Genomic DNA, 21,001 nt, shown 5'->3' with positions numbered 1-21,001 from the left:
TGGAAGGCTCCTAAGTTACGTAAGCTTCTTAAGCTCTTAAGTTTCTTGAAAGACTCTTAAGCTTCTTAGAAGTCACCTTTTGAGCCGGATAATCCTTGACGTCATCAAATAACTCTAAGAAAGGGAGAATGAGATACCCTATAATACAGAAGATTGGAAATAGGGTCGTAAGTGTCACGACTCAACCCCATAGGATGTGATTGGGGTCCAACCTGGACCCCCCGTATACCTAGCTATCAGTTGTGGTCAAATTGAACTGTAAATAAAATAATATCATGTAACAGAGCCCCACTGGGCGATAATATTTTCGTAAACCTGTAGCCTTTTTCGTTTGTATTACAACATGACAAGGCAAGCAAGCCGACAAGGCTGCCATAACATAATAACATATATCATATATCATGTAGACCCAACTAAATTAAACTGACATACACAACCTACATATACATGTCTGCAGACCTCTAAAAATATTAACGATAACATATGGCGGGATAAGGCCCTCGCCGTACCCCCGAATGGACAAAATAATTTTATACATCAATGGACAGTATCAAAAACTAGGCCCGATACAATGGAGCCTCTTCTAGCTGAGCTGCATGGAATCCTAAGCTGACGGATTCCCAAAACCTGTATCTATACCTGCGGGCATGAACGCATCCTCCCGAGAAAGGGGGTCAATACGACATATGTACTGAGTATGTAAAATGTAACATAATACACTGGAAGTATATTCAAAATAGAGAAGCAGGGGAACAAATCGAAGACATATACCTGTACTCTGTGAATCACAAAAGCATACATGCTCAATTTATACAATATAGCCGGCCCTTTCAGGGGTCCAGTGAATCACATCTATAGGACCATCATAGGCCCGGTGCCATCACCACCTTATTACAATACATAATCACATATATACATACGTACCCGACCCTCTAGTGAGGGGCTCGGTGAACAATGCAGTGAATTGTGCACAATAATGTACCCAGCCCGAGACTCGGTGAAAGAAGGGTTATAGTATACACGAGTAGAATAGTGAGTAACTATATGCAATTTACATCATTATCAGAGACTCGAAAAAATAATAAAGTTAAGCTTTTGTTTGAGGACCCGAGTAACGGTGTAGTTATCTCGAGTGTCCTCTAAATGCCATTATGGACTGTCTCAAAAGTAATCTCGGGGAGCCTAGACATTTATTAACATAGGGCCAAATCATTTATAGAATCAAAAACACTTAATCTCGTATAGTCTTTAAGACTTAGAGCCTGTACATTTGGTACCTCTTTAACATATAAAAGTTTCTAGGGAAATAGTTCAACTACTGTAGGAGTTCAATATTCAAAAGTAAATAAGAGATGTTTAAGAATGGAGTTAACCCGGATCTCAGATCATATTCAACTTACAACTAAGACAAAGACATGCCTAAAAGAAGAAAGAGAATAAGTTTTATGTAGTCTGTACTTTCCTTCAGGTGATCTTCATATACATATTTCGTACCCAACCCATCATAGGGATCGGTGAACCACTATGGCATCATAATCTCATTTTTGTACCAAATACATATTAAGGTAAATGAGAGATAGCTATACATACTTATACCAAAATATGCCAAGAGAAAGCTTTACATACCTAGTATGAGTTCCTCTTCATCACGTTTGCCTCATCGTCCTTTGAACCTATTCAACATGAAATTAATACGAATATCAACCACTCTTGACTTTCCTGCACCTTCAATTTCACCTTAGTATTCATGGAATCTATTTCCTTGTTTGTTTCCTCGACTAGTTCTTTAGTTAGTTAAGGCGTTAACGAAAATTGGGCAGCACCTCCCCTATAACGTGCCCTATCCAAATTTCCAATCACACCACTAATAACTACAGACAACCAATAACAACAACCTGAAACATGTATACAAGCAATTCATACCAACATTACACAATATAAACTACTAACGACTTGCTCAAAAATACGATATCCAAAATAGGGTGTCTAGCCTTTATTTTGTAACACCTTTAATTATACGAAACGAGGGGTCATGTGGTTTCCACTAGAAGTACCTTAACACTATTTAGAACATATTTAGGCCCTTCAACAACACACCACACCCCTACAGCAACAACTCACAAGAACAACACTTTACTTCGACGATAATTCAACTATAACAACTACAATTTGGGTTGTCTCCAACGCCAAGCATTCCTATACCATTTTCATGTTTCCAGCCACACACAAGGTGTATAAAACACTCCATAACAAAACCATAAAGTTAAATTTGAAAGGAGAAACCTTACCTTACCTGAATTTGGCCAAAGTTGTCAAATCGCAACTCGGAACTTCTTCAAATGCGCTGAAATTGAGCGGGCTGTTCGTGTTACTTCTCTGCTGCCCCAAATTGGAATTTTATGCCATTAAACACTATTATGTAGTCGTGTTATACCCTGAATAATTAAATCACAAAACGAAATCGGGCCTTACCTCTTTCTTGGAGCAAACCCGTAGCTCCCTCCCTTGCCCCTCTACATTTTTCTCTTCTCCTTTCTTCCAAGTTTCCAATTGTAAAGCTAAAGTTTTGGTTCCGTAAACATCGTAAAATACATATATACATATCCACGTGCTTAGGTAACACCGTAGATAATTAATTCACGGAGGAAAAGTGAGGAACTCACCTTTAATTCTTCTAAACCATGGCTGTCTTGTTGTTTTGTTCTTCATGTTTTTGTTCCTCTCTTTGGCTGAAGTTTTGGACAACAAATGAAGTCCTTAGTCACAATACATGTAGATATATGTTGCCTTAGGGGGTGACACATGTCAGCCCCTAAGGGTGACACGTGTCAGCCCCCATTGGGCCAACACATACATACTGCCAATAAGGGGCTGCCACATGGCGTGGGGTCCACCTCCCCCAAGTAGGTGGGTCACCTAATTGACCCCAAGCAGGTAGGTCACCTGCTTGCTTGAGGTACTTCCATGTGTCCCCTTCCTAGGCTGCCACGTGTTGTCTTATCCTCTTTCTCGTGGTTTCGTAATCTCGTCTTATTTTAAGAGCCTATATAATCCATGCTACGCAATTTTGATACGTACTCCAATAGCTTAAGTATGTAAGACTTCCAAGTTAGTAGCTTATGTGGGTAAATCGAGTCCTACGACTCATCACTTGGCCTCCAATTCCTTCCAGATTCTTATTGCTCTATTTCCAACCTTCCCTACTATGAAGTATCACATTCTTCTTTCTTTAGAGTTGGTTGATGTGTGTGGATAGTAGGGGCCTCTTAGCCATCTTTAAAATGATTAAAAACACGTTTCAAGGTTCACAAGGGTGGGGTATAATAGTAAGAATCTGGAAGAAGTTGGAGACCAAATAATGAGTCGTAGGACTCGACTTACTTACTTAAGATTCCAACTTGGAAATATTACATACTTAAGCTACTTGAGTACATACCAAGCTTACATATCAAGGATTACATAGGTTCGTAAAGTAAGATGAGATTACGAACCCATGAGGGAGAAAAGAAGGTGACACATGGAAGCATGGAAGAGTGACACATGGCAATAGCTGGAGGTGCAATGTGGAAGTAGCTGGATCGAGGAGTGGGCCCCCCATATGCCATGTGGTAGCTCATGGTTGGAGGAGGTGGTGTGTTGGCCCAATGAGGGCTTGAAACATGTCACCACTTAGAGGTTGACATGTGTCACCCCTAAAGTAGCTTATATATACATGTTTTATGACTTTTAGGTCATATTTATCCAAAGAATTCATTTTTATCCAAGAAAATTCTAGAAAAAAAGAGAAGAGAAATCCTTAAGCTAGAGAGAAAGAGAGCTACGGATTTGGGGAGAAAAAAAAGATAAGTTCTCCGATTTCGTTCTATGAATTAATTATCTAGGGTATACCACAAGGGTATGAAGGTATTATTAATGTAAATTTATGGTTTGTAGAATCACCAAGAGGATAACAAACAACCACGAAGTTTTAGTCGCGCTAGGAGAACTTTCGAGGCGAGTTTCGGCAAGTTTTGGCGTGTTTTGGGAAAGGTAAGGATTTCCCTTTCAAATCGGAGTTTATGATGTTGTTATGAAGTATAATGAATGTCTTAAATGAGGATGGAAGTGGAAAAATTGTATAAGGATGCTTGACGTTAGAAATAAACTAAATTAAAGTCGTTATAGTTAAATCAGAGTCGAGTAGTGTGTTGTGATTGTGGTGCTGCGGCTGCAGCTGGGTTGATTGTGTGTTGCAGGGATGGAAAGTTTTCTAAAATATGTGTGGTTACTTCTGCTTTCATCCACATGACCCTCCATTTCATATTGTTAAAGGTTTACGAAATAAAGGTTAAAAACTCTATTTGGTATCATAGTTTTGACCTAGTTGCTTGGAGTTGTATTGAGTAATGTTGAAGTGATCTAATTATATATATATATATATATATATATATATATGCTGGTTATTGTTGGTAATATGGTTTTTAAGATTAGCAGTTGGATAGGGCAAGTTATAAGGGAGATGCTGCCCGATTTCCGACAACCTCAAAACTAGTAATAAACTAGTCGAGGGAAGTGGATAAGGAAATGATTTCTATGGATACTTGGTTGTGGAGTTGGAAAATGGAAAGTGAAAGGGTATTAACCTTAGTATTACTTTCATGTTAAATAGGTTCAAACGACGATGAGGCGAACGTGGTTAAGAGTAATCCGTAAGAGGTATGTGAAGCTACCTTCTTTCTCTTGGCATGTTTTTGGCATAAATATGTGAAGCTACCTTCTTTCTCTTTGCTTATTTTTGGCATAAGTATGTGAAGCTACCTTCTTTCTCTTGGCATGAGTAAATAGAGCTATCCTTCTTTCCTCTTGGTATGCTTTTGACATAAGTATGATGATATTATGTTATAATTATTCATCGAGCTATAATGGACCGGGTATGATATATGCATATGATGACTCTAAGAGGGAAAGTAGAGAGTATGTAAAGCTTATTCTTTCTCTTCTTTTGGCATATCCTAGATGTACGTAAAAGATGATACAATCTCGGAGGTGACTCCATTCCTAAGTGTTTCTTACTCATCCTCTAATGTTGGAACTCTAACAATAATTGAGCTATTGCTACTCAAGTTTTTCTATACATTGGGAAGTAGTAAGTATGTAAAGCTAATCTTCCTTTCTTTTTTTAAATGATCTTTATGAAACAAATAGATGAAGTGTATATGATTCCAAGGAAGTTCCTCTTGTTAAAGACACTAGGATAGCCAACTTCTTGATTCCCAAAAGATATTTGATGATGACTTGATACGGGAATATGATTCCAAAAGTTCTATTTTGACCTAATCCATAGTGGCAATCAAAAGGTATTTGATATGACTCTTGTCTTCGTTTTTGAATGATAGCACATTTTGAGTATTCCATCGAGTCTCAAATACGATCTAAAATGCATATGGTTACTCACTACTCTACTCGTGTATACAGTAACCCTTCTATCACGAAGTCTCAGGCCGGGTATATTATCATGCGTAGTTCACTGTATTATCCACCGAGTTCCTCACTAGAGGGCCGGGTACGTATGTATATATAATATATGGATTGGGCCGAACATTCCTCGGTATGACTATATAATATATGGATCGGGCCAAACGTCCCTCAGCATTACGATATTGTTACACCCCACACTTTTGAACCTTGAAACGTGTTCCTAGTCTTCTTGAAAGAAGGACACGTGGCGGCCTAGGAAGGCGACACGTGGAAGCACCTCAAGAAATAAGGTCACCCACCTTCTTAGGGTCAAGTAGGTGATCCACCTACTTGAGGGTGGGCCCTACTAAGGACACATGATAGACCCTCATTGGTTGCATGGTTGAGGTAGCCGAATAAGGGCTTAACACGTGTCACCCTTAGGGTATGACATGTGTCACATACTAAGGACACATATATATGCATATTATGTGACTACTAAGCTCATTCCTTATCTACAACTTCAGCCAAACAACGAGAAAAAAATGTTGGAGGGAAAGAAAGAGGCAGCCATTGCTTAGAAGAAGTTCAAGGTGAGTTCTCCAATTTTTCTCCACGAATTAATTATCTACAGTGTTCCTTAAACACATGGAGATGTATATATGTGTCTTACAATGTCTATGAAATTATTTCTATAGATTTACACCTAGAAGAGTGTGAAAGAAGAAGAGGAAAGTGCCAGAGGAGCAAAGGAGGGAGCTACGGGTTTGAGCCTTGGAAGGTGGGTTCTTCAATTTTGTTCCACAAATTAATTATTCAGGGTATCCCACGGTTATATAATGGTGTTTAATACCATAAAATTCCAATTTGGGGCAGCAGAAAAGGGACACAAATAGTCCGCCCCATTTCAGCACATCAAGAAGTTTTCGAGATGCAGTTTTGGCGAGTTTTGGCCAATTTCGGGTAAGGTAAGGTTTCTCCTTTCAATTTAGACTTTATGGTGTTGTTATGGAGTGTGTTACACGTTGTATAGATTGCTGGAAATGTTAAAATGTCATAGAAATGCTTGACGTTGAAGACAATCTAAATTGGAGTCGTTATAGTTAAATTATCGTCGAAGTAAAGTGTTGTTCTTGTGGTGTGATGCTGCAGGTGTGTGGATGTGTGTTTCAGGGCCTAAAAGTGTTCTAAAAGAGGTATGGGTTCTTTTGGTTGCATCAGCCCGACCCCTCATTTTGTATAATTAAAGGCGTTCCGAAATAAAGTCTAGAAACCCTATTTTGATATTGTAGTTTCGAGCGAGTCGTTGGAGTTTATGTTGTATATTATTGGTGTGAATTGCTTAAACATATGCTGTGGTTTATTGTTGTTGGTTGGATGTAGGTATTAGGGGTGTAATTGGTAATTCGGATAGGGCACATTATAGGGGAGATGCTGCCCAATTTTCGTTAATGCCTTAAAGACCTAGTCGAGGAGACGAACAAGGACATAGGTCCCATGAATACTAAGCTGCAACTTAAGATGCTGGAAAGTCAAGAGTGATTTATATCTATATTACGTCCCTGTTGAATAGGTTTGAAGGACGATGAGGTGAACGTGGCAAATAGTAACTCGTATGAGGTATGTGAAGTTTTCTCTTGGCATGTTTTTGGAATAAGTATGTAAAGCTATCTTTCTTTCCTTTTGGCATGTTTTGGCCTTAAGTGAATTGAGTGTGAAATGAGGGGATAATTCCATTCCTAGAACTCCAAGTACGCCTCATAATCCCTGTCCACTACTTAGTATTGGAACTCCTACAAGAATTGAGTATTGCTTGTTAAGGCTTCTACGTGTTAAAAAGTAGTGTGTGGAAAGCTATCTCTCCTTTTTCTTGATATGTACTTGGTATGAAAATGAGATTATGATGCCATTTTGTTCACTAATCCCTAGGATGGGCCGGGTATAAATTATGTACATGATGACCACACGAAGGGAAGTACAGACTACATAGAGCTTATTCTCTTTCTTTTTTGGCATGTCTTAGTTGTAAGTTAAATATGGTATGAGCTACGGAGTAATTCTATTCTTAAGCATCTCTTATTTACTTCTGAGTATTGAATTCCTATGATAGTTGAGCTATTTCCCTGGAAACTACTATATGTTAAAGAGGTACTAAATGTACAGGCTCCAATTCTTAAAGATTATAGGATAACAAGTGTTTCTGATTCCATAAATGACTTGTCCTTGCATAGGTACATGTCTAAGGTCCCCAAGGTTACAATTGGTATAGCCCATAATGACATTTAGAGGACACTCGAGATGACTACACTACTACTTGGGTTCTCAAGCAAAAGCTTAACTTTCTTATTCTGTCGAGTCTCTGATAATGATTTAAATTGCATATAGTTACTCACTACTCTATTTGTGTATATTTTAACCCTTCTTCTCCAAGTCCCGGGCCGGTTATCAGATTCGTTCTCAATTCCACTACATTGTCACCCGCCCCTCATTAGAGGGCCGGGATATGTATGTATATATATGATAATGTGTGTAATAAGGTGGTGATGGCACAGGGCCTATGATGGTTTTACAAATGTATTCATCGGACCCCTGATGGGTCTGGCTATATGGTATAATTTGAGCGTGTATACTTTTTATGATTCACAAGGTACATGTATAGATTTCTAGTTTGATATTGTATCCCTTGTTTCTCTATCTCAGATATGCTTCCAATTGTATTATATTACATTTTACATACTCAGTACATATGTCGTACATATCCCCTTTCTTTGGGGGCTGCGTTTTATGCCCGCAGGTACAAATATAGATTTTGGGAGTCCATCAACTTAGGATTCCGCTCAACTCGGCTGGAAGACGCTCCATTGTATTGTAGCCTAGTTTTGGGTGCTAACCACTGATGTATAAAATTATTTTGTCTATTCAGGGGTACGGCGGGGGCCCTGTTCCTTCAATGTTGTCGTTAATATTTTTAGAGGTCTGCAAACATGTATATGTGGGTTGTATATGTCAGTTTGGTTCAGCTGGGTCTATATGATGTATTGTACGTGTTGTTATATTATGGCAGCCTGGTCGGCTTACGTTCCCTTTCATGTGATGATATGAATGAAAGAGGCTATAGATATACGAAACGCTATGACCCATGGGAGTTCTTATGTATATGTCATGTTGTTATAGTTCGGTTTGACTACACTTGATTTATATACATTACGTGTTTATCATTCGACTTGACCATAGCTGATGAATATGCATACGGGAGGGGAAGGGAGGTCCAGGTCGGACCGCAGTCGCGGCCTACGGGGTTGGGTCGTGACAGAAGTAGTATCAGAGTGGTTCGTCCTTGGATTTTCTGCAGACCGTGTCTAGTAGAGTCTTGATTATCGATGTGTTGCATGCCACATCTATAAATAGGAATCTACAGGACATTTAAGATGTTATCTTTCTTTCATATCTGAGATCGTGCTATAGATCCAAGTCATAGGACAATTCTTTATATTAATTGTGGATCTAAACAAAAGGTCGACATCAACAGAAGGAAGTAATTGGCCACATGGGAAGTTATGGAGCACGCAAGTAAGTAAAGTAAAGGCATAAAAGATATCTGTTGGGTAAGGTATTGACATATGATTGTAATGTAAGGGCAAAACCTGAAAGGAAAAGTAGACAAGAAAGTGCAACAGATGCAGTGCAAAGGTGGACATACGAGGTAAGTCCATTATTTTTATACTATTATTGATATTGAAAGCCCTGTGTGGCTTCGACATGAGAGGATATTAAAAGCCCTGTGTGGCTGTGATGTCATATGAATATATATATGTGTTGGTCCTGTGAGGCATTGTTGGTATTTTCTGTGTGCAGATTTGGGATAACTAAGAAATATAGAGTAAACTCTGCCAAAATTTTCCCAGGACAAGAAAAAAAAATGAAACATAGCTTTATAAAATGTCCTGAAAGTGGATATCAAGCACCCTTATTATATTTAATTAAAGCTATAGGAGGTACTCTTCATGTCATTGATAAGGGGCACCATTTTTACTTGGAGAATTTTAATTTGGAGAAACAAAAGCCTATCTGAGCAGTACAGTTCAGACCACAGTATCTCCAGCCGTAATTGTGTTGTAGAAAAAAAACCCTGGTGAAAGAGTAAGATGTCCAGCGATTGAGTTTCACTTTTCTTGAAAAGTACCAAGCCCCAACTACTAATTGTGAATTAGACAGGTTGTTTTTGACTTGAGGATAAATGTAGAGGGAGACCATGTAGGTCAAGTGTTAAGAAGTACTTTGATATTTCAGGGATTCTAGTTTTCCTCTAACAATGGTTGGAAAGTGCTTTATGATAATAGTTTATTAGTTCTCCACCAACTAATTAGGGAAACAACTTCTAACAAAATTACCCCAGAGAGATGTTACCAACTGAATAAGAGTATGAATGTAAAGGTGTGGCATAACAATGTGGGGATAAAGTAAGACCGCTAGTAAGGCATACTTGGTAGGTGTTGAATAAGTTGAAAGTCTGTGTTGGGTACACAGTAAGGGCAAGGGGCACAAGGTATAAAGGAATGATGCATGTACTCAACGTTACCCCAAAAATAACAGAACTCTTAAGAGACAAAGATGGCAAACTTAAGGAATAAATAGCGCAACTTCCATTCACCCCAAAAGATAAAAGATATAGGTTGGGGTAAAGCTATTACTTCGAGAGAACCTTGGACAATCATTATCGGAATACAATTGTTATCTAGTCAAAAGTTGCAACGACTATCGTGGGTATTAACCTTTCATAAGGAAAAGTAGGAGGTGGCCTTGGATGAGTTGTTTCCTAGGTCACATTAGTCAAGTACAAATTAGTAGGTGAGATATCACCTTATGTATGGGAAGGCTCGAGTTGGATGATTAAACTTCAATAGGATCCCTTGCTAAACCAAGTTAGAAAGGTTTGGAAGCCACCAGTAATTGAATAAAAGTCAAAATGGTATGTAAGACAGCGTTAAGAAGTTTTGAGGAGACCCTGAATCATATAACACTAGAAGGTGGATGCGTATAAAAAGAAAAGGGTATAACTATGAAAGGATATCGAATAACTTAAGTGATACTATGAAGGAGGATAATGACATCATGCTAGACTAAAAGCCAAAATAATGGCTAAAGAGTTGGTCGCAAATGATATTGCGATAGATAAATAACCAAGAAAAAGGAATAGAAAGCCTCTTGTGGTAGAAGATGAGAAGAACATAGAGTGAATAGGGGAAAGGAAAGAAGTGAGACAAGGTGGAATGAGTGGGACAACTCTAAGGTATTTCTTGCATTCTCACATATTCTTGTAAAGGTAAAGAATGACGCGAGAATGTGTCAAGAAGGTTACAAGCGGGGGTAAGGAAATTTGTTAAATGGTTTAAATAAGACGGACTGGACTAGCTGGTTACTATAGGATGAGAAAGCTTATATGTCAAATTCCTTCAAAACTATGCCAGCTAATAATAGACAGAACTCAAAGTAGCTCTAAAGGTCACTATATGGACGAACTTTAGCGCTACTCAGTAGCCAACCCTAATGAATAGGTGCGTACAAAAGGGGTGAGTACAATAGGATACTAGTGACATGGTCATAGTGGAACTAAAGATCTACCCCTATACCAGTTGCAAGATACTAGAGGAAAGGTCAAGGCAAAACATGAAGACTAGCGAGACGACATTATGGTGAATCTTGGGCTAAGTTGAGTGCCCGGCATATTATTGCAAGGATTATAATAAAACGCGACACTAAGACTTCCCAAGGAGGTCACCCATCCTAGTATTATTCTCATCCAAGAACTCTTAACTTCAAAATTCTGATGGAATTTAGTGCATTAATGCTGGTATGATCGCGAGATGGAAGAATCTGAACTAGCGCCGGAGAAGCGACATGTGATTATGTACCTAAAGTACTATAAGTTACGTTGAGGGAATAAAAAAAAGGGCAAGCAAAACAAGTAGGATTAGCTAATTACTAACTGATGGCGCACTTGAATGCCATAGTTCTTCAACATGGTACCAGTTAATGTTATTTATGGATGGCAGGAACTAATATACGAGGTCGAAGATTCCACAACATGATCAGGGCTAGAAGACTCATTTTGCACTCTATCGACAGATGACTCTAGAGGGAATGTTACTTGTGGATTAACGATATTAGCCCATACTCCTTTAATCAACGGCTACCTACTCAGCTGAGAAGGTGTAAAATTATAGAGTAAAAGAGTGGTAGGACCTTACGGAGTCCCCATAGCTACTATCCTAGATGAAGGAGCCCAAGTTACAGGTAACTACTGAAGGTTAGTCCGCGAAGAAACTAAAACTCTAAGCAAAGAAGAATGCGATACTCCGTGAGAGGGAAGGTTGGAAATAGAGTCGTGAGAATACGGAATGAATTGGAGGCCAAAAAATGAATCATAGGACTCGATTTACCTACATAAGCTACTAATTTAGAAGTCTTATATACTTGAGTTATTTAAAGACATACCAAGCTTACGTAGCACGGATTATGTCACGACTCAACCCCGTAGGCCATGATTATTGTCCGACCTGGACCCTCCGTATACCTAGCTATCATCTGTGGTCAAATTGAATTGTAAATAAAATAATATCATGTAACAGAGCCCCACTGGATGATAACATTTTCGTAAACCTGTAGCCCTTTTCATTTGTACCACAACATAACAGGGCACGCAAGCCGACAAGGCTGCCATAACATAATAACATATATCATATATCATGTAGACCCAGCTGAATTAAACTAACATACACAACCCACATATACATGTCTGCAGACCTCTAAAAATATTAACGATAACATATGACGGGATAGGGCCCCCGTAGTACCCCTGAATAGACACAACAATTTTACACATCAATGGTCCGTATAAATGACTAGGCTTCGATACAATGGAGCCTATTCCAACTGAGCTGAATGGAATCCTAAGCTGACGGACTCCAAAACCTATACCTGTACCTGTGGTCATGAAACGCAGCCCCCCGAAGTAAGGGGGTCAGTACGACATATGTACTGAGTATGTAAAACGTAACATAATACACTGGAGGTATATTTGAAATAGAGAAGCAGGGGAACAAATTATCAAATCGGAGACATGTACCTTTACTCTGTGAATCACAAAAGCATGCATGCTCAATTTATACAATATAGTCGGCTATTTCAGGGGTCCGGTGAATCACATCTGTAGGACCATCATAGGCCCCATCACCACCTTATTACAACACATCATCATATATATATACATACGTACCCGGCCCTCTAGTGAGGGGCTCGGTGGATAATGAAGTGAATTGTACACGATAACGTACCCGGCCCGGGACTCAGTGAAAGAAGGGTTATAGTATACACAAGTAGAGTAGTGAGTAACTATATGCAATTTAAATCATATCGGAAACTCGACAGAACAAGAAAGTTAAGCTTTTGCCTGAGGACTCGAGTAGTGGTGTAGTCATCTCGAGTGTCCTCTAAATGCCATTATGGGCTGTGTCAAAACTAATCTCGAGGACCCTATACATGTATTAACATAGGGCCAAATCATTTATGGAATTAGAAACACTTGTTACCTTATAGTCTTTAGGACGTAGAGCCTGTATATTTGTTACCTCTTTAACGTATAAAAGTTTCCGGGGAAATAGTTCAACTACTGTAGGAGTTCAATATTCAAAAGTAAATAAGAGATGTTTAAAAATGGAGTTACCCCGGAGCTCAGATCATATTCAACTTACAACTAAGACAAAGACATGCCTAAAGGAAGAAAGAGAATAAGCTCTATGTAGTCTGTACTTTCCTTTAGGTGATCGTCATATACATATTTCGTACCCGGTCCATCATGAGGCTCGGTGAACCACTATGGCATCATAATCTCATTTTCATACCAAATACATATCAAGGGAAATGAGAGATAGCTTTCCACACACTACTGTTTAACACGTAGAAGCCTTACTAAGCAATATTCAATCCTTACAGAAATTCTAATACTAAGCCGTGGATAGGGGTTATGAGTCATACTTGGAGTTCTGGGAATGGAATTATCCACACATTCCACATACAATTCACTTAAGGCTAAAACTTGCCAAAAGGAAAGAAAGATAGTTGTACGTACTTATACCAAAACATGCCAAGAGAAAGCTTTACATACCTCTTGTGAGTTACTCTTTATCCCGTTTGCCTCGTCTTCCTTTGAACCTATTCAACATAAAAGTAATACGAATATCAACCACTCTTAGCTTTCCAGCATCTTAGGTTGCACCTTAGCATTCCTGGAATCTATTTCCTCGTTCGTCTCTTCGACTAGTTCTTTAATTAGGTAAGGCGTTAACAAAAATTGGGCAGCACCTCCCCTATAATGTGCCCTATCTAAATTACTAATTCCTTTCACGACCCAACCCCGTAGGCCGTGACTGGGGTCCAACCTGGACCCCCCTATGCATATCTATCAGCTAAACGTTAGTTGAACCGTGTGTGATGTGACACTATACCCAAAAGCCTCAATAGTTGAAAACTTTTTCATATACATGTAGCCTCTTTCATTTGTTGAATATCATAAAAAGGGCACGCAAGCCGACGAGGCTGTCATAACATAAAAACATTTACAACCTGTCATATAGGCACAGTCGAAACAAACTTATAAATAACCCACATATACATATGTCTACAGACCTCTAAAAATAGTAACAGTAACATATGGCAGGACAAGGCCCCCGCCGTATCAAAATTTAGGCTACGGAACAGTGGAGTGCTCCCAATATCGCTGAGTAGAAACCCTAAGCTGGCGGATCTCCAAACTGAACATCTGTACCTACGGGCATAAAATACAGCCCCCCGAAGAACGAGGGGTCAGTATGATATATGTACTGAGTATATAAAGCATAACAATACATAACTGAGCTGACAACTGAAGTAGGGATGCAGGAAACAAATATAACAGTTAACGAATTTCTCTACCTGCATCTTATGACATGAGGACATGTATACCTTCCTTACATACCATACCTAGCCCGCTATGGGACTTGGTGCTACAAGTGTGTCACTATATTTCCTCATGCATGCCTACATACTGTATCCGACCCTTCAGTGAGGGACTCAATGAAGATGTTATTTCATCATTTATCATGCCCGACCCTTCATGGGATGCGGTGAATGATCCTTGCATCATATATCATGCCCGGCCCTTCATGGGACGTGGTGAATAATCATTTCATCATATATCATGCCCGAACCTTTATGTGACGCGGTGAATTTATCATGCCCGGCCCTTCATGGGACGCGGTGAATTTATCATGCCCGGCCCTTCATGGGACGCGGTAAATTTATCATGCCTGGCCCTTCATGGGATGTAGTAAATTTATCATGCCCGGCCCTTCATGGGATGCGGTAAATTTATCATGCCCGGCCCTTCATGGGATGCGGTGAGTTTATCATGCCCGGACCTTCATGGGACACTGTGACTGACGTATTAACAGCCTGCACGAGTAAAGTAACGAGGAACCATATGCAATTAGTTCATCATCTGAGATTCGGTATAACAATCATCATGGACTATCATTTGAGGATCAAAACTATCATCGTCTCACGTATCCTCTAACTTCCATTAAGGGCCACATCGACGGAGTCTCAACAGTCCTAGGCTTTTATTAAGGTAATACCAAACGACTTATGAATTCAAAGACACTTGTCACTATAGAGTTCTTAGGCATAGGAGATCATACATTCAATTAGTATTCATCTTATAGGGACTCGAGGGTAGCAGTTCAACTACTTCAAGAACTTCGATATTAAAAAATGAATAGGAGTTATAGTTCATGTTTCCCATGCATCCGGTTACTATTTCCTATATAGAAGGCTTGAGGGTGATAGCTCAACTACCTTAAGATCCTTAGCATTTAGAAGTGAACACGAGTCAATAGGCTCTACATATATTACCTTTTATCCTATAGAAGCCTTAAAAAGTCAATAGCTCAACTATTACAGGAGTTCTACCATTACGAAGTGGATAAAAATTATGGACTGTACTCGAAGCTTTACGAATGGAACTATCCCCAAGTTCCATATACAAACCATTCATAACTTATATCTAAGATATGCCAAAATAAAGAATAATATCTTTACCTACTTATGCCAAAAGCATGCCAAGAGAAGGAATAAGCTTTACATATTTATTCCAAAAACATGCCAAAAGAAAGCTTCACATACCTCTTACGACTCTTTATCTCATTCGTCTCGTCGTCCTCTGAACCTAAGTAATATAAAAGCAACATAAATATTAATAACCCTTGGCTTTCCAGCATCTTAGGTTACGTATGAGTATTCATAGAACTCAGCTCTTCGCTCGCCTCCTTGATTAGTTCTTTAACTAGTTTAAAGAGTTACCGGAAATTGGGCAGCATCTCCCCTATAATATGCCCTATCCCAATTACATACCTAATTACTACATCCAACCAACAACAACAACCTGCAGCTCATATACAAGTAAAATATGACAACATTACACAATATAAACTCCACCCAACTTGCTGAAAATTGTAATACCAAAATAGGATTTCTAGTCTTTGTTTCGCAAAACCTTTAATTATACGAAACGAGGGGTCGTGTGGCTTCAACCAGCAGAACCTACACCCCTTTTAAAATACATTTAGGCCCTGCAACACATCACCACACACCTGCAGCAGCACCCCACATGCACAACACCCTATTTCGTCTACAATTTAACTACGGCGACTTCACTTTCGATTGTTTCTATCGTCAAGCATCTCCACGACTTTTTTTATTCTTCCAGAAGTAAAAAAGGTATATAATACACTAAATAACAACCTCATAAAGTCCAAATTTAAAGGAGAAGTCTTACCTTACCCAAAATTAGCCAAAACACACCAAAACTCGCCTCGGAACTTCTCTAGTCGCGCTGAAACTGTGTGGACTATTTGCTGTCCGTTTCAGCTGCACCGAGTCTTAATTTTATACTTCTAATACCTCCATATCATCGTGGTATATTCTGGATAATTAATTTACGGAACGAAATTGGGACTTACCTATTTCTTCCTCCTAGCCGCCACACTTTTCTCTCTTAGCTTAGGGTTTTCATTACTTTGTGTTGCTGAAGTTTTTGGTGCTTTGCTGCAGGTTTTTTGGATAATTAACTGAATCTAAGAGTCATTTTAACATGTATATATGGGCTGCCTTGGAGGTGACACGTGTCAGCCCCTTAGGGTGATACGTGTCGAGCCATAATTGGCCACCGTATCATGCTACCAACTAGGGCCTGCCACGTGGCAGTGGGGTCCACCCCCTAAGCAGATACATCACCTACTTGACCCTAAGTAGGTGCATCACCTTCTTGCTTGAGGTGCTGCCATGTGTCGCTCCTCCATTGGCTGCCACGTGTTGTCTTTTTCCCTTCCTCGTGGGTTCGTAATCTCGTCTTATTTTTGGAGCCTATGTAATCCATGCTACGTAAGCTTGGTATGTTCTTAAGAAACTCAAGTGTATAAGACTTCTAAATTAGTAGCTTACGTAGGTAAATCGCGTCCTACGACTCATTACTTGGCCTCCAATTCCTTCCGGATTCTTATGACTCTATTTCCAACCTTCTCTACTATAGGGTATCACATTCTCCTTTCCTTGGAGTCGTTTGATAGCGTCGTAGCTTATCCGGCTAACATGATGACTTCTAAGAACCTTAAGAGCCTTCCCATAACTTAGGAAGCTTACGAAGCATTCCAAGGTACCAAAGTACGGGGTGTAACAATTCCCCTCCTAATACCTACAGCCAACCAACAACAACAACCTGCAACATATGTTTAAGTAGTTCACATCAACAATATACAACATAAACTCCAAACGACTCGCCCGAAGCTACGATACAAAAATAGGATTTCTAGTTTCCATTTTGCAAAACCTTTAACCGTACGAAGCGGGGGTCGTGTGGCTGAAACCAGAAGCTCCCCCACATATTTTAGGACACACTTAGACCCTGCAACACATACCACACAACCAGCAGCAACCTCAACACACACAACGCCTCATTTCGCCTACAATTTAACTACGACGACTTCGATTTTGATTGTTTCTACCGTCGAGACTTCCAGCAGTATACAAGGTTTATAATACACTATATAACAACCCCATAAAGTTCAAATTTAAAGGAGAAGTCTTACCTTACCCGAAATTGGCCAAAACTAGCAAAAATTGCGCCTCGGAATTCTTTAGTCGCGCTGAAACTGTGTGGACTGTTTGCCGTCCGTTTTGGCTGCGCCAAGCCATGATTTTATACTTCCAATACCTCCATATCATCGTGGTATAATCTAGATAATTAACTTACGGAATGAAATAAGGACATACCTTGATTTTCATCCTAGGCCGTCACTCTTTTCTCTCTATGCTCTAGGGTTTTTGTTCTTGGTTTTGGCAGAAATTTGAGATAAGAAGCAGCCTCTTAGTCACAATATACATTTATATAGGTGTCCTTAGGAGGTGGTGACACGTGTCCAGCCCCTATTGGGCCACTGCATACATGCTTCCAATTAGGGGCTGCCACGTGGCAGTGGGGTCCACCTCCCCTAAGATGTGGGTCACCTACTTAACCCCAAGCAGGTGGGTCACCTGCTTGCTTGAGGTGCTGCCACATGTCACTCCTCCATTGGTTGTCACGTGTCATCTTTCCCCCTTCCTCGTGGGTTCGTAATCTCATCTTATTTAAGAGCCTATATAATCCATGCTACGCAAACTTGGTACGTACTCCAATAGCTTAAGTATGTAAGACTTCCAAGTTAGTAGCTTACGTGGGTAAATTGAGTCCTACGACTCATCACTTAGACTTCAATTTCTTCCAGATTCTTATGGCTCTACTTTCAACCTTCCCTACTATGGAGTATCACATTCTCCCTTTGTAGAGTTGTTTGATAGTGTCATAGCGTACCGACTCACATGATAATGTCTAAGGAACTTAAGAGACATTCCGAGTTTAAAAGTGTGGGGTGTAACATCCTTCCCCCCTTTGGAACATTCGTCCCCGAATGTTAAACAAAACTTCCCTTAGCACCTTATACAAATCGTAGGGAAATTCTTTACTGTTTCCTTAACACATACTTCCATCCAAGTATTTAATATACGTGTTCCAGGAGTTGGGACCTACCTGTAAACATGGGGAACAGGTGCGAATACTTGTGTTTCATTTTCTCTTCAGTTTCTCCGGTCATCCTCTTTCTGGTTTTTGTTTTGCCACAGTATCTTGACGGAAGGCACGTCTTTAGTCTACAATCTTCTAGTTTGTCGATCTAAGATGGTGATAGGTTGTTCCTCGTAGGATTCCATCTTCTGGACATCACCTATAAAATATACCTTGGGTGGCTCATCACTACCTTTGCGAAGCATCTCCATCTGATGGACTCGGCGTATAGTTTCCAAATAAGGTGGTAAGCTTAACTTACCAGCCACGTTGCCCACCTTATGAGCAACTTGGTACAGTCTAATATACTCTGGGTTAAGTTTTCTTTTCTAGGTGACCCTGTTATGAACATCCAATCATCAATTTGAACTCTGTATGTCAATGTTGATTATTTGTATATCATCTCTGCCGACTCTGGGCTTTTAGTCAATAGCTTGCTTAATCATATCGAGGCCTTTTTAGCTTAGTCTTTCCCCTAACAGGGGGACTTATACACTCTGCCTTACAATATCTTGTAGGGGGTCATCTGGATACGGGAATGGTAGCCCTTATCGTAGGCAAACTCAATAAGTGGTGGACGATCATTTCAATTACTCTTAAAGCCAACCATATAAGCCCGCAATATATCTTCTAACATCTGATAGTATGCTCAGTCTGTTCAGCAGCTCGAGGGACAAACTGGGTACTAAGATCTACTTGTGTTCCCGATCTCTTCTTGGATTGATGCCAAATGTTAATCATTTTTGAAGTCCCTCTATCTAAGATATTATCTGGGGAAACCTCACAGAACCTTACTATCTCCATGTTCTAACTCCACCTAATTTCAGCTGCATAGGTGCTCTTGATTGGAAGCAAATGGTTTGATTCCTTAGCCTACTCATAATAACCCGTATAGCACCCTACTCTTACAGAGTATAAAATAGGTTCATAATGACGTTGATAATTTAGGAACCGTTAGCCTCGTATAGTCCTTCTCGACTCTTTTCAGAACTTTAACAGGCATTCGATCTTTTGGGTCCTTCTTCCCCTCTTTTTTCCAATCCTTAGGGTTGGCTACGGAATAATGATGTAGTCCCCTCATATAATGGCTCTCATAGTCGTTCTGTGCTTTGTCTAACATGATCTAGTATAATTCCGAAGGAATTTTGGCATAGAAGCTCGCCATCCTGTAGTAACCAGCTAGTGCTGCCAGTTTTACTTAGACCCTTTCACAATTTCCCTTACCCCCGCTTGTAATCCTCTAAAAACATTATCTTATGTCATTCTTTACCTTTACAAGAATATGAAAAGGTACAAAAAGTATCCTAGAGCTATCCCGTTAGTTCTCATGTTTTACCCTAGCCTTTTTCTCCCCTTATACAGCACTCGATGTTGGGTTAGATCCTTGGTCCAATCGTGGCCATGCCTTACTTCATCCATAGTACTAATTCCATCTCGGTAGTTTGGCTTAACCTATCTCGCATCTCTCGGTAGTTAATTACAACTTGGGCTCCTTCGCATGGGATAATAGTTATGGGGACTCCGTAAGGTCCTACCACTCCTTTACCCTACAATTTTACACCTTCTCGACTGAGTAGGTAGCCTTTTATCGAAGGAGCAGCGGCTAATATCGTTAAACCAAAAGTAACATTCCCTCCAAAGTCATCTAGCGCTGGAGTGCGAAGTGAGTCTTATAGTCCTGGTCATATTGTGGAATTTTCGACCTTGGGTATTACTTCCTGTCATTTATAAATTACATCAGCTGGTACCCTTACTTTTTGGGTTTTGCTTTTGCTCTCTTAGAGTTGGCTACCAAGTGGTGTCAAAATTCCCTCGCCCCCTGGCCCATATAGTCATTCTGTGGTTTTCCTCTCATTAACTGGTACTATGTTGAAGAGCTTGGCATTTGAGTGCGTCGTCAGTTAGCAGTTAGCTAATCCTTTTTGTCTTGCTTAAAATCCTTTTTACAATACCCTCAACGTAACGTATAGTACTCCAGGAACATAATCTCATGTTGTTTCTCCGCTGCTAGTTCTGATTCTCCCATCTCGCATGATCATACCTGCACTAACACATTAAGTTCCATCAGAATTTCGAAGTTAAGCATGCTGGGGCGAGAGTAATACTGGGATGGGTAACCTCCCTAGGAAGTCTTCGTGTCGTGTTTCATTGTAATTCTTGCCATAATATGTGGGGCACTCAACTTAGCTCCAGATTTACCTCAGTGTTGTCTCGTGAGTCTTTACGTTTTGCCTTGTCCTTTCCTCTATTATCTTGCAACCAGTATCGACGTAGACCTTTAGCTCCACTATGACCATGTCCCCCCTTTTTTTTGGTCATTTTGATTTAACTTCTCCTATTGTATTCCCCCTTTTTGTACGCACCCATTCATTAGGG

General features: G+C 39.8%; 2 pseudogenes; one reads left to right on the top strand and one right to left on the bottom strand.

Moving 5' to 3' along the window:
* Positions 1–11,181: 11,181 nt before the first annotated feature.
* LOC129888100 (5S ribosomal RNA) lies at positions 11,182–11,301 on the bottom strand (annotated as a pseudogene).
* Positions 11,302–20,652: 9,351 nt separating this feature from the next.
* LOC129888069 (5S ribosomal RNA) lies at positions 20,653–20,772 on the top strand (annotated as a pseudogene).
* Positions 20,773–21,001: the final 229 nt, after the last annotated feature.

The sequence above is a fragment of the Solanum dulcamara genome, chromosome 4 (genome assembly GCF_947179165.1).
Source record: "Solanum dulcamara chromosome 4, daSolDulc1.2, whole genome shotgun sequence".
Classification (NCBI taxonomy): Eukaryota; Viridiplantae; Streptophyta; class Magnoliopsida; order Solanales; family Solanaceae; genus Solanum; species Solanum dulcamara.
Note: the sequence above shows the minus strand (reverse complement) of the source record. Positions and strands in the feature narration are given on the sequence as shown.